This window comes from Tenrec ecaudatus, chromosome 13, assembly GCF_050624435.1.
Source record: "Tenrec ecaudatus isolate mTenEca1 chromosome 13, mTenEca1.hap1, whole genome shotgun sequence".
Lineage (NCBI taxonomy): Eukaryota > Metazoa > Chordata > Mammalia > Afrosoricida > Tenrecidae > Tenrec > Tenrec ecaudatus.
In genome coordinates this window covers 104,457,244-104,471,482 of record NC_134542.1, presented here as the reverse complement: position 1 = coordinate 104,471,482, position 14,239 = coordinate 104,457,244, and the positions used below count along the sequence as shown (strand labels likewise).

The following is a 14,239-nucleotide window of genomic DNA, read 5'->3' as shown; positions in this document are numbered from 1 at the left end:
AGCTCCAGCTATTGTATTTCCAATCAAAACACACGAATGGTTTCCAGACAGTTTTCACTTAGCCAAAAAGGAGTGCTTGAATACTTGAAACTGTGTGCGGTTCCCTAGTTTTGGAACATTCTTTGGTAGGCCACGCACCAGGCCGTGATCATCTGTCCACGTCTGCCATCACATGACACTGTGAAGCCTGCCACCCTGCTGTGGTGGTCGTCAGACACGGGCTGCTTGTTGTTTAGCCAAGTGTCCTAACGCATGTACCTGAGGTTTTATTATTTTTTATTCTAAAAAGCTATGCAGCTTCTATTCTGAGACCTATTAAAAAATATTTCACCGTTAAAAAAAATAACTACAAATAACTACATTGGTGATTTTGATGGTGCTTGTTCATTATCTTACATTAATTTTTAGCTTAAGTCATACCTCTTTTTTATCATTTTACTTGGGCTCATTACAACTCTTAGCACAATCCTTACGTCCATCCATTGTGAATACCTCTTTCATGAATTCATTATCTTCCAATAGTTTCCAATTTTTGAGGTTGGTTACTGTGTAACAGTATTCTTGACTAACTCTTTATGAAAGTAGAAAGCCCTGTCTTTCTGACATCACATAACTAAGACTATGAATAAAAGTAATTTTGTGAGCAGTTGGGACAAGAAGAATTAAATAAAAGAACTTCAAAAAGATCATAGAGAAATAGAATTAAACGCTAATGGAATTTTCCCATGAACTTTTTGAAGCCCCACCATATAGCATAACAAAGTATTTTCTAATATTGTGAACTCCTGTACACACACAAAAATTGGGAGAACTAAGTCTGGATATTTTGGTTTGTTCCACAGATTATAGCCACTATATTGATGAAAGGAATAATAAAATTTCATGCATAATGATGTATTTGAAAATGATGGAGTTTGGGGAGATTCTCTATAGTAATCTCATATTACAGGTTGGGAAAATAGATGCAGGGAAGTTGAGTAGCTTGTCTGTTGGATGACTTAACTGTGCTACAAACTTTTGTGTTTTCAGTAAGACTTGAATCTGCTAAAAACATGGATGGGTGTCAGGCACCACTTTCAAAACATTCACAAGTCATCTTTATGAACTTAAAAGTATGTGTGAAGTAAAGTGTGCGCAAAGTAGATATTGGATAGATTTGTGCTGATTGCTTGAAAAATTGAATGCTTTTGTGTAGAAAGACTGAGGTATGATGAATTCAGTGTTTCAGATGAATTTTTGTCTTTAAAACTACTGAAAGTGTACGTTTGTCTATAAAGCTGACCTCTAATTTAAATTGTGATTTTTTTGTTAGTCTATTTCAAGTAGATTTGTAGTGTGTACCCTGTTTCCCCCCAAATAAGACAGTTGTCTTATATTAATTTTTGCTCCCAAAGATGCACTAGGTCTTATTTCCAGGGGATGTCTTATTTTTCCATAAAGAATAATACGGTACATATTTATCGTTGAACCAAATAAAAGGGACTTTATTACCTGTATATGGTACGGTAGTAGTTGTCATCACAAACCGGCATAACCAGACAAAACTATGAATCCTACAGTATTAAGAATTTCTTGTTACTGCCATTGTTTCCATGTACAACAATCTATGGTACATTTAATCATTTATTCAATGATAGTCATGTTCATCATCTTCTGGAACATCATAACAATCCAAACCTTATATTTGGGGAGGTTTATTTTTTGGGGGATGCCTTATTTCAGCGAGAGGCAAAACTAAGTAGGTCTTATTTTGGAGGGATGTCTTACTTTTGGGGAAATGGTAGAAATCACAGCAATTAAAAAACACATTTTATTCGGGGCTCATACAGCTCTTACCACAGTCCATACATATATCAATTGTGTAAAGTACATCTGTACATTCATTGCCCTCATCATTTCCAAAGCATTTGCTCTCCACTTAAGCCCTTGGCATCAGGTCCTCTTTTTTCCCCTCCCTTCCCTCTCCCCCTCCCTCATGAACCCTTGATAATTTATAAACCATTGTTTTGTCGTATGTTGCCATGTCCGACGTCTCCCTTCACCCCTTTTCCGTTGTCCGTCCCCCAGGGAAGAGGTCACTCATAGATCCTTGTAATTGGTTCCCTCTTTCCAACACACTCTCCCTTTACCCTCCCATTATCGCCACTCGCACCCGTGGTCCTGAAAGTATCATCCGCCCTGGATTCCCTGTGCCTCCAGTTCCTGTCTGCACCAGTGTACATCCTCTGTTGTATCCAGACTTGCAAGGTAGAATTCGGATCATGACAGTTGGAGGGAGGGGCGGGGAGGAAGAATTTAAGAACTGGAGGAAAGCTGTATTCTTCATCGGTGCTACATCGCACCCTGACTGACTCATCATCTCTCCTAGACCCCTCTGCAAGGGGATCTCCAGTGGCCAACTAATGGGCTTTGGGTCTCCACTCTGCACTTCCCCCTTCATTCCCTATGGTAAGATTTTTTTTGTTCTGATGATGCCTTTATACCTGATCCCTTCAACACCTCGTGATCGCACGGGCTGGTGTGCTTCTTCCATGTGGGCTTTGTTGCTTCACAGTGATTGTTTTAATGAAGGATAAATTTCTTATTTTTTCTTTTGTTTTTAGGTCCTTTTAAAGAATAAAGCCTAAATGATTTAATGATTTTTCTTTCTTGTTTTTTTTGAGGGGGAGGCGTTCAAATGTGCTTGTTTTAATGGAAGTTGTGTACAAGATATTTTACTCTTGGATCTTCTTAAGTTTACCCTTTTCCTTTCCTCCATGGAGAGATTTGATCTTTTTTTCCCTAATCTTTTTGTGGTCTTTGTCCAGTTTTAACCTTGTAATAACCACCTTGCTGGGGTGAAGGCCCACATGGACAGTTGTGCCGTTAGCTTTATCTCACTGCACCTGCTCAATGTAGATGACGCATTTCTTCCTATAAACCTGGACCACTTTGCCAATTGACTGTCCTGTGTAGTGTCCTTGCACAATCTGAACTTATCATCCTTGCGGATAGGCATGGACGGAACATTTTATTTCTGCCTCAGTTCCTTGGAAAGAGGGGAAAACTTAATCTTCCTGCAAACGTGGGAAGGTGTATTGAAATGGCTTTTCCGGTTTTTGCTCTGGTCTAGAGTCACAAAGGGGTTGAACTTAATTTTGACCTCGGCTCCTTCAACGATGGCCCCAAAAGGGAAAAGTGATTTAATTATTTTTCAACGATGATTCTTTCTAAGGCAGTAGTTCTCAACCTTCCGAATGCCATGACCCTTTAATACATTTCATGTTTTAGTGACCCCCCCACCATAAAATTATTAGTTACTTCACAACTGTAATTTTGCTACTGTTATTGATCGGGTGACCCCTGTGAAAGGGTCGTTCTACCTCCAAAGGGGTCGCGACCCACAGGTTGAGAACCATTGATCTAGGGATTTTCAATCTTATATATTGAAGTATTTTTCTGTCTTCAGCCAGAGAATGTTGTTAAGGAGGTACTTCCCAAATTACAGTGGTGTTCCATATGAAAGATTGTGTAGTAAGTCTGTTCTAAGTTGAATACTATTTAAAAAAACAAAGTACAAACTATATTTGTCTTTGAAAGTTGGAAATGCATATAAATTACAGATCTATGATCTTGCATTATCTTATTCTGCTCATGCTTGAATTTTTCAGCTCCATCTGCATCAACACTTCTCCTCTAGTTACAGTATGTTGCTGTTATATACTCATGTGTTGGTACGACTCATCGTGCCCCATGTATAACAGAACAAAACACCACCTGGCCCTGTGCTAGCCTCACATTTGTTTTCATGTTTGACCCCCATCATTATACCGACTGTGTCAATACATGTGCTTGACGGCCTTTCCTCTTTTTCTTACGTGTTGTAAGCCAAGTCTGTGTTCGGAGCCATGAAACAAGCCCTTGCTGGTATTAAGATACTCAGTGGTAATCTTTTTGCTGTTTCTTCAGCTTTTCAAAAAGTCTATTATGATTTTGTTTGAATCATCAGTAAACTCAGGGATCAATTTATGGGTGCGATCTTCTATTCTCTATCTTGTGAATTGGCTCTTGCTCTCTCTTTGTTAAAATGGTCAATTTTATGCCAATTGCTCCCATAGTTAACTGCTTTCAAAATTCTATTCTTTATGATTACCAAATGGCCACTGAGATAGTCCGTGTATATATATATACATGCCATTTTGCCGACTCTTCCCCAATATCTTAGCCCTAGTGGTAGAATGGTTACATAGTAGGCTATGTTCTGCAAGGTCAGCGGTTTAAAACCACCAGCTGCCCTTCAGGAGAAAGAAAGGGCTTTCTACTCCCATAAGGAGTCTTGGTCGGCTATCAAAAGATATAGTGTCTCTTGATGCAAAGGGCAAATGCTTTGAAAATGATGAGGGCAAAGAATGTACAGATGTGCTTTAAACAATTGATGTATGTATGGATTGTGATAAGAGTTGTATGAGTCCCTAATAAAATGTTTAAATAAAAAGAGGGTTCTACTCTCAGAACCCACACGGTCAGTTTTACTCTGTCCTATACAGTCTTTACGAGTTGGAATCAGCTCAATAGCAGTGAGTGATTAGTATCCTAACTTCCTTTTAAACATAAGGAATATTTAACAGTACATATGTTAATTTCTGAAATATGAAAATATTTAGCTTTTTGGGATGACTTACTCATTTTAGTGCCTTTCTAAAATAGCCTGCATATTACTATTATTTGGATTTTCTTGAGGCTTATTATGTGGCTTAATAAGTTACCAGATGTTCTAAATATCATCTGTGTGCTTTAAAAAATATGTGTTTCCTCTTCTCCTTGGGTGTAAAGCTCAACATACTGTTTATTTAGTAGCGCAGTTTTGTTCACTGGAGTGTTTACATCTTCAGCTTCTTTGCGGTTTTGTTTTTGTTTTGCTTAATCTACTCGTTTCCAAATAAAAGCCTTATAAATCTTCAATAAAATGATATTGCGTCCTTTGAAGGTAAACAAGTGGCCATCTAGCTCAGAAGCAACAAAGCCCACATGGAAGAAGCACACCAGCCTGTGTGATCATGAGGTGTCGAAGGGATCAGGCATAAGGCATCATCAGACCAAAAAAATCTTACCATAGTGAATGTGGGGGGGAGTGCAGAGTGGAGACCCAAAGCCACTGGAGATCCCCTTGCAGAGGGATCTAGGTGAGCAGATGATCCAGTCAAGGTGCAATGTAGCAACGATGAAAAATACAACTTTCCTCTAGTTCCTAACTGCTTCCAACAACCTCCCCACCCCTCAACCATCATGATCCGAATTCTACCTTGCAGGACTGGATAGACCAGAGGTTGTACACTGGTGCAGATAGGAACTGGAGGCACAGGGAATCCAGGGCGGATGATCCCTCCAGGACCAGGGGTGTGAGTGGCGATACTAGTAGGGTAGATGGAGAGTGGGTTGGAAGGAGGGAACCGATTACAAGTATCTACATGTGACCTTCTCCTTGGGGGATGGACAGGAGAGGGGTGGGTGAAGGGAGATGTCGGACAGGGCAAGATATGACAAACTAATGATTCATAAATTATCAAGTGCTCATGAGGGAAGGTAGAGCAGGGAGGGAGGGGGAAAATGAGGACCTGATGCCAGGGTCTTAAGTGGAGAGCAAATGTTTTGAGAATGATGAGGGCAGTGAATGTACAGATGTGCGTTACACAATGGATGTATGTATGGATTGTGATGGGAGTTGTATGAGCCCCTAATAAAATGATTAAAGAAAGAAAGAAAAGATTACAAATAAAAAATTTGAGAGGGAAAAAAAAGAGTCTTCAAAATAATGGGGGGCAGTTCTACCTTGCCCTGTAGGGCTGCTATGTGTTGGCATGGGCTCCATAGCAGTGAGTTTTTCAGTTTCGCCTTAATGATTCTCATCTTTAGCATCCATGTCTAGAGACTCCCTTTCTTTTTTTAATGAGAATTTTCAGTGGCACTACTACTTTTACTAGATACATGCTTTGAGGTGTGAGCAGTGCAACCTGAATAACATGGCTTTATATTAGCAACTGATTTTTGTAATACAAAATGCTGAGTAAAGTTATGATATGTCTGTTCTATATTGTAGCCCAGTATTTGGCATTGTTTTGAACAGTGAACTGGAAAATTGAACTTATGTAAATAAGTGATATCAACTCAGGCAACTCTGTTGACAGTAAATCAGATTTGACGTAAGTTGAATACCTCTCTTTTTAATTTGAAAAAATGTTTAAGTTTTGTTACCATTTATTGCCAGTAACTTTATAAAATGCTATGTTTTGTGTGTGTTTGGGATTTGGAAACATTACATATAAACCTACAGATATATTTTTGTATATAAATTACTCCTGATGATTAAGAGTTGGGTGACATTGATGTTTTGTCAGTTGTGGTAATAACTCCACATGTGGAATGTTATGGATTATCTGGATTATCCCTAGGAATGGGGTCAGAAAATTAGTGAGAGTTGTTTGATAGTCCTTGTCTTTTTTCTTAATATAATCGTTTTTCACAGTAAAATCTCCACTGCTTCCAGAGTCTGCATTTGGGTCCCTGTTTGTTAACAATGGGAGCTCATAATTTAGATAAAATGTCTCCCGCCTGGTTTGCTGCCACAACTTTTCTGCTGTTTCTTTTTGTTGTTGTTTTTTGCTGTGTCTTTGCCATCTCTGGTTTCACAACTCCTGGACTGAGGAAGGAATCTCTGGTCCAAAAGATGTACTGTACTTCTGGCTCTTTGTCTCTACACACTAGTGAGACACCTTCTCTTTTCCACTTCTGAGATGGTTTATTTTAAGCCTAGAAAGAACACAAAACTGAATAGTGTTCTATCATTAGGGTTGCATGTACCTATACATTTGCATGATGCTATACACAAGGGTGTTACTTACCTTACTTACATTATTCTAAAGCTTTCCAATCTCCTTTTTGGGCTATAAGTGGATTTGCATAATCCTACCTAGTTATTTGGTGTGAGGTACAAAGACAATAGCTAAAGGGGTAATGTTACGTAATTATGCACCAAGCCCATTCAAATCACTTTGAGAAGAGTTGAAGTAAATAAAAATGATTACAATTGAGTGGTCAAAATAAAAACATAATAATGCCCCCCAACTGAAGTGTAAATAGCACTCATAATTCATTTTAATGTAATTTGTTTATGTTATGCATACCTCTGTATAAATGTCTCACTTTCTTCCTATTGTAACAATGAAAGTGAATTTTAGGAGATGGTTTCTTCATAGGTCCCATAAGTCTTTCTGTTGATATACAACAATCTTTTAAAAAAGACAGGCCAAATCTTTAATTAATAGTTAAATTAGAAGCACTTAAAGATCATTTGAAAATATATAATAAAAGAGTGAATAACAAAGGTTTTGCTAACCAAGCCTTTGCAAATGCGACACCCACATAAAATTTGATACATGCACCCTATCTAGCAGATTTGTAATGTAATTTTTTTGAAAAACAAAATTGATGGAGAAATGAATAACATCTCTGTGTCCTTGGCAAAGACGTTAACAATTGATGTATGTATATGTGTGGATTGTGATAAGAGTTGTACGAGCCCCTAATAAAATTTGTAAAAAAAAAAAAAAAAGATGTTAACAGTATTGTGACCAAAAGAAAACAAAAGGCAGAGCCTGCCCCTATTCCCAACAACGTTCCTCCTCCCCACCCCCCACTCCTGAAGAATTCATTTCAGAGGGTCATGCCTGATCAGAGCACACAGGAGCAAATGAAGAGGGAAGGAGAGAGAGTGGAGCACATCCTATCCTGGCCCACCAAAGCCCCAAGGACAATATTTCTGCTCAGAGCAGCCAATGCATAGAGAGAAGAACCACAGGGCTGGCTCCACCACAAGACATGACTTCCCTCAGTGTGAGAATTCTGCTTGATCCCCAACAGACTCATTGGAAAACACCCCTAAAGGTCAACAAACAGACCTGGAACTATTTATAAGCTTTTCTTTTTTTGTCATTAGTTTTTTGTTGTTGTTATTTGGTTCTTTTGTTTTCTCTACCTTGTTTTTATGCTTACTGTTGCCTTGCCATGTCTGTCTAGATAAGATAGGAGTGATAAACAATCCAGAGGAGAAAACAATAAGACTGATGATTGGGGTGGCCAGGGGACATTGGAGGGCTGGGTGGGGGAAAGGAAGTGGGTGTTAACCAAACCCAGGCACAAGTGAACAAGCTAAAGATCTAAAATGGATGGTGAGGAGCGTGTAGGATGCCTGGTAGGGCTTGATCAAGGGCAATGTAACTTATTAAAACCCAAATGAAGGCCGAACATGATAGTGGGACAAGAAGAAAGTAAAAGGAAACAGGAAAGAACTAGGAGACAAAGGGCATTTATAGAGGTCTAAATACAGGCACGTACATATGTGTATATGTATATAATGATAGGGAAATAGATTTATGTACTTATTTATGTGTTAAGTATTAAGGTAGCAGACGGAGATAGAACCTCGACTCAAGTACTCCCTCGGTGTGAGAACACTTTGTTCTAATAACTTGGCATTCTGTGATGCTCAACTTCCCAACACTATCGCTGAAGACAAATGGGTGCATAAGTAAACGTGGTGAAGAAAGCTTGATAATGTCTGGCTATCAAAAGATATGGTTTGGGGTCTTAAAGGCTTGAAGATAAACAAGCAGCCATCTAGCTTAGAAGGAACAAAGTTCATATGGAAGAAGCACATCAGCCTGTGTGATCATGAGGTGTTGATTGGATCAGGTATCAGGCATCAAAAATCTATAATAAAAAATCACATCAGGAGCTGATGCCAGGGCCTTAAGTGGAGAACAAATGTTTTGAGATTGGTGAGGGTAATGAATATACAGATGTGCTTTACACAATTGATCTGTGTATGGATTGTGATAAGAGTTGTAAGAGCCCCTAATAAAATGGTTTTTAAAAAATCACATCAGTGTGAATGAGGGGAGTGCAGAGTGGAGACTCAAAACCCATCTGTACACAATTGGGCATCCCTTACAGAAGGGGGTCACAAGAGAAGAGCGAGTCAGGGTGCAGTATAGCACCAATGAAACATACAAGTATTCTCTAGTTCTTTAATTCTTCCTTCCCCCCACTATCATGACCCCAATTCTGCCTTACAAGGCTGGCTAGACCAGAGGATGTACACTGGTACTGATAAGAGCTGGAAACACAGGGAATCCAGGACAGATAAACTCCTCAGGACCAAAATGAGAGTAGCCATACCAGCAAGGGGAGGGGAAGGTGTGGGGAGAAAGGAGAAACCGATCACAATGATCTACCCATAACCCCCCTCCTAGGGGGACAGACAACAGAAAAGTAGATAAAGGGAGACAGTGGTCAGTGTAAGACATGAAAAAAATAATTTATAAATTATCAGGAGTTCATGAGTGAGGGAGGAAGGGGAGGAGGGGGAGGGGGAAAGTGAGAAGTCGATACCAAGGGCTCAAGCAGAAAGAAAATGTTTTGAAAGTGATGATGATGGCAACAAATGTATAAATATGCTTGACAACAATGGATATTTGGATTGTGATGAGAGTTGTACACGCCCCCAATAAAATGATTAAAAAATAATTAAAAAATGAAAAGAAAGCAAAAGGAACATGGTATACAAGGGTACAACACCCCCCAAAACAGCATTGTTCTGAGCGGGGCAGCACTTTTATAGCACGCATTTTTCTTCTAGGTGAGCATCTGAGTTGGTACACATAGTGACGTCACCTGGGAAGGTTCTCTCTGGTCAGTGAATTTTTTCGTAAGAGCAGTTTTGATCCTCAGTTTTTTGTGATGGCCAATTTAAGAGAACAGCGTGTGGTTGTGAAGTTTTATTTCCTGCTCTGGAAAAATGCCATAGAATCTGTTGTGATGTTGAACACAGCTTACAAGGACAGTGTTGTGGGAAAAACTCAAGTGTATGAGTGGTTTTCTCATTTCAAGAAAGGTGAAATGCCAATTGATGACAAACTGACACCTCATTCTGGACATGCATCAACTTCCTGAAGTATTAAAATGTTGACCTTTAGTGTATTTGGAGTTAGTTCCATCAGAATCAAGCTTTCTATTTAGAGGTTCTGAAAAGATAACAGTGGGTGACAAAAAAGGCCTGATTTGTAGCAGACTGGGGACTGATTTTGCCACCATAACAATGCACCTGTTCACACAACCATCTCAGTGTGCCAGTTTTTGGCAAAAAACAGATGTGCCTCTCTTGCCCCTCACACCTGACTCACCTGACCTTCCTCTGCTCTGTGACTTTTTTGTTTGACATACAAGGACAGTGACTTGACATGAAATGACAGCTATTTGATGACATACAAGAGGTGAAGGAAAAAAAAACGAGGGAGGTGCTGTTAGCTGTTCAAACAAATGAGTCTGAAAAATGTTTCCACAAATGGAACCACAGATTTTACATGTTAATACATGTTATTAACTGTAATGGAGAGTACTTTGAAGGTGATAAAGTTGTTTTTGTGTGTGTGTGTATATATATATAGATATACATATATATATATAGCGATGTAAAAAAATCTTTTTGGTGGGTACCCTTTGTATGTATGTAACAGATGGCAGACTGGTCTGATACACATTTTTATTTTACAAATCTTTGGGTAGCTTCTCTTCGTTGCCATCCGTGAAATAGGTAGGGAACGGTAGATATTTTACACAATCTTTTTTTTTTTTTGGTGTGTGTAGGCAAGGAAGAATCTTCCATCTTTTCTAATCAATTTTCATGTCCAGACACAGCTGTTTACGTAGTGTGCTTTGTGTTTATTCTCCACATTTTCAGTACATATGCTCTCTTGTCTGTTTCCCACTGAATTTTCCAGACAGTGTAATGTAGTTCAAGGCTAGACCCTGGCAAAATCATGTGTTGAAATAGCTCAGGTCTTCTATGGGTTTTTGTGTGATCACGAGTCGTACACTGGGCATTAAATCCCCGTCTTTTCATGACACTTTGAAAACCTTTACCAATGGTTTTGGATTTGATGTACACATACGGACCTGGATGAAAATGGGTAGCATAAAAAGGAGTGTTTTGGGTTCATTATAGTGCTCTCTGTCACACGACATATTTTCATTTTCTCTTTTGGTGGTAATCCAAGTCCTTGATAAAATTCTAATATAGATGGAGAGTTATGAAAACACAATACCATTTTACCTCCTACAGTAGGGCTGCCATTTTCCCAGTAAGGCTTTCCTTTGGTGTGTATGTGTGGGTACCCCCCTCTTCTACATCATCGAATCGTCCTTTCATGTCCCTCTTCATTTGCTGAAACAAAAAGAGGTCTCACTGAGTGGAGCAAAGTCAGGTGAGTCAGGTGTGTGGGGGCAAGAGAGGCATCCAGGGTTTTGCCAAAAACTGATGTATTGTGGTGGCAAACCAGTCCCCCATCTGCTACAAATCATGGCCTTTTTGTTACACACTGTTATGCAATCTTTTCAGAACCTCTAAATAGAAAGCTTGATTAGCAATCTGACTGGTTGAAATGAACTCCAGATGCACCCCCCAATAAAAAAATGAGCAGTGTTTTGGGGGAGGGGTACCCACTTGTATTTTAGAAGGTGACAGTCTTAAACCTGAAGTAATGTGACCATGTGCTGTTTCTCATCCTTGGTCCATAAAGGCATCATGTCCAACTTCAGTGCCATAAGGCCAACTCTAGAAGAACCTGATTCCCAAGGATGTGTAGGCTAAGGTTCAACTTTGCAAGGACACAGTTTACTTGCTAGTTGGGCCAAGTGTTCAATAAGTGGGACCTTTTCTTTAGAAAGATGCTTATTCTGTCAAGTGCCACTCTTGGCCATGGAGATGGCTAACAAAAAGCCTTATATTTGTTGTGTTCCCTCAAGCCCCCCGCATCACCCAGGGCACCAGCACCTCATCCAAACACTTGGGTGCTGGCCTGAGCCATCCAGTTCAGCTTGGCGTGGCTGGGGAGAACTCCGGCGAAACACCTCCCAGTTCCCAGACTCCCTGCTTTAGGATGTCCCCGCGCTGTGCCACACCTCTTGCACCAGCCCTCAGAACTTCTTTCCCTCTCTTTGTAAGTGCTGTACTTTTATTTCTAGAACCTAAGTGGTGTTTGACAATTCAAAGAAAAATCCAAGGCCCTTTTCAGGAAAGTTTTACTCAATAAATTTATAAAAAGGATATTTTCTCCCACCTCTACAGTCACTGATGAAGAGTTACTGTATATACTCGAGTATAAGCCAAGCTGAGTATCAGTCGAGGAACCTCATTTTACCACAAAAACTACATTAAAAATGTGCTGAAAAACTCGGCTTATACATGAGTATTTAGTAATAATTTTTGTGTCTGACTTCCTATTATCATTTTTAGGTTCATCATGTTGTAGGTAATAGTACTTTTCTTTTTTTAAAATGACAAGGTCCTTTAAAAATCTCTGTTACTGGGACACATCTACTTGGTTCCAGTTCACAACAACCCATTGTACAATGGAATGAAACCTTAATTGGTCCTGTGCCATCCTCACATTGGAGCCCATTGCTAGAGCTACTGTATTAATCCATTTCATTAATGGTTTTTCTCTTTTGTTTTGCTGACCCTCTATAATATGATGTCCTCCAGGGATTGATACCTCTTGATAACATACCCAATGTGTATGCAATACGCTTCAAAATCTTTGCTTCCAAGGAGCATTCTGGCTGCACCGCTTGCCCTTCTGGCTGTCTCAATGTTCTTTACGGATACCATAATTCAAAGACAGCAATTCTTCAATCTTTACTTATTATCCAGGTTTTGTAAGCATGTGAGAAGGCTTCAGACAAGTGCACTTTTAGACTTTAAAGTGACATGTTGCTTGCTTTGTATCCTTTGTAGCAGATTTGCCCAGTGTAATTCATGACTGTTGCTTCCATGGGTAGTGATAGTGGATCTAGGAAAAAGGAAATCATTGACAGCTTCAGTCTTTTTTCCATTTATCAGTATTCATTTGTGAGGATTTTTGTTTTTTGTTAAATTGTAATCCATATGGAAGGATTTTTGGATCTTCAGCAAGCTAGGTTGTGTCATCTGCATACCCAAAGTTTTTAATGATTTTTCTTCCTGTCTGGATGCTTTCTTCTGTATGTATATCTTGCATCTGGGATATTTGCTGAACAAGCAGATTGAGTGTAAGAATGGTAAGTGGATACAACTCTTGACATCCACTGTTCCTGATTTTAATTAAATGTGACAGAATTCCCATCCTTTGCATTGTACCGCTATTTTCATATAATTCCCACACTTGGATGTTATATAGTCAGTAAAATATAGGAAGAAAATAAAGGAAAACATTTCTTGATTAGTCAGCATTAATGATAGATAGCCCTTGTTCCAAATCCTTTAATGTATCTGCTTGAATTTCTGGCAGTTCACTCTTGATGTACTGCTTAATTTTTTTAAGAACAGTTGTCAACAAACTTTTACTTGCGTCTGATACTAATAATGTTCAATAATTTCCATGTCCTGTAGGCTCACATTTCATTGGATTGGTCTCACCGATCTCTTCCTGTCACTTGGCTATTTTCCACATTTCTTGGCTTAGACAAGGGAGAACCTACCTCCAGCACTGCATCCATTTGTTGGAGACATCTCAATTGGTATTGTCCCAGAAGCCTTGTTTTCTTTCCATCAATGCCTTTAGTGCAGTTTGGACGTCTTCCTCCAGCACCATCAATTCATGATGATATATGCTACCTCTTAGAATTGTTGAATATGCATCAATTCGTTTTTTACATCTTCTTTTGATACTTCTCTATCATTCAGTATTTTGCTCATAGAATTTTTCAGTTTTGTAACTCGACTCCTGAATATGTCTTCAGTTCTTGCAGCCTTAGAAATGTATGTGTGCTCTTTCTTTTTGGTTCTTTAACTAGGTTTTTGGCCATTTTATTACTATATGTTGTTGAGCTGTCCTTTGAAATCTTGTTCTTTTATTTCATAATCTTTCTATTTTCTCTAGTTATTCTTAATAAAATCAGGAAGCTGATTGTAAACTAAAAAGTGATGAGTTTAACATGTTTTTCAGCAATACATCTTTTTAGAATTACTGAACTAGACATTTAATTTGAAGCCATTATAGGAAATCTAGATGGTGATCTGAGCTCTTGTTCATTGGATAGCTGAGTAAAACCGCTTCTTTCAGTCATTGAATCCAGTGCTTTGCACTTTTTGCACATTCTAATTTATTTTAATTTAGTCATAATCCAAAGAGCCAGAATATTTCTCATTATAAACTTAACATTGTCT

The 14,239-nt window shown here is 38.9% G+C and overlaps 1 protein-coding gene and 1 pseudogene across 6 annotated transcripts in view; one reads left to right on the top strand and one right to left on the bottom strand.

The window, feature by feature from the left end:
• The window catches only part of WDR33 (WD repeat domain 33), a 136,267-nt gene that overhangs the window by 33,265 nt on the left and 88,763 nt on the right, over positions 1-14,239 (top strand). Inside the window, exons 2-3 of one of the 6 annotated variants that reach the window (XM_075529960.1) lie at positions 6,077-6,179; positions 11,839-12,032. The exons of 3 other annotated variants lie outside the window; for them this stretch is intronic. The gene's annotated coding sequence lies outside the window, so the exon portion shown is untranslated. The remainder of the gene's footprint in view (positions 1-6,076; positions 6,180-11,838; positions 12,033-14,239) is intronic. 2 more of the 6 variants (XM_075529961.1, XM_075529958.1) reach the window with 2 other exon arrangements.
• On the bottom strand, positions 7,211-13,582 carry LOC142424748 (large ribosomal subunit protein uL3m-like; annotated as a pseudogene).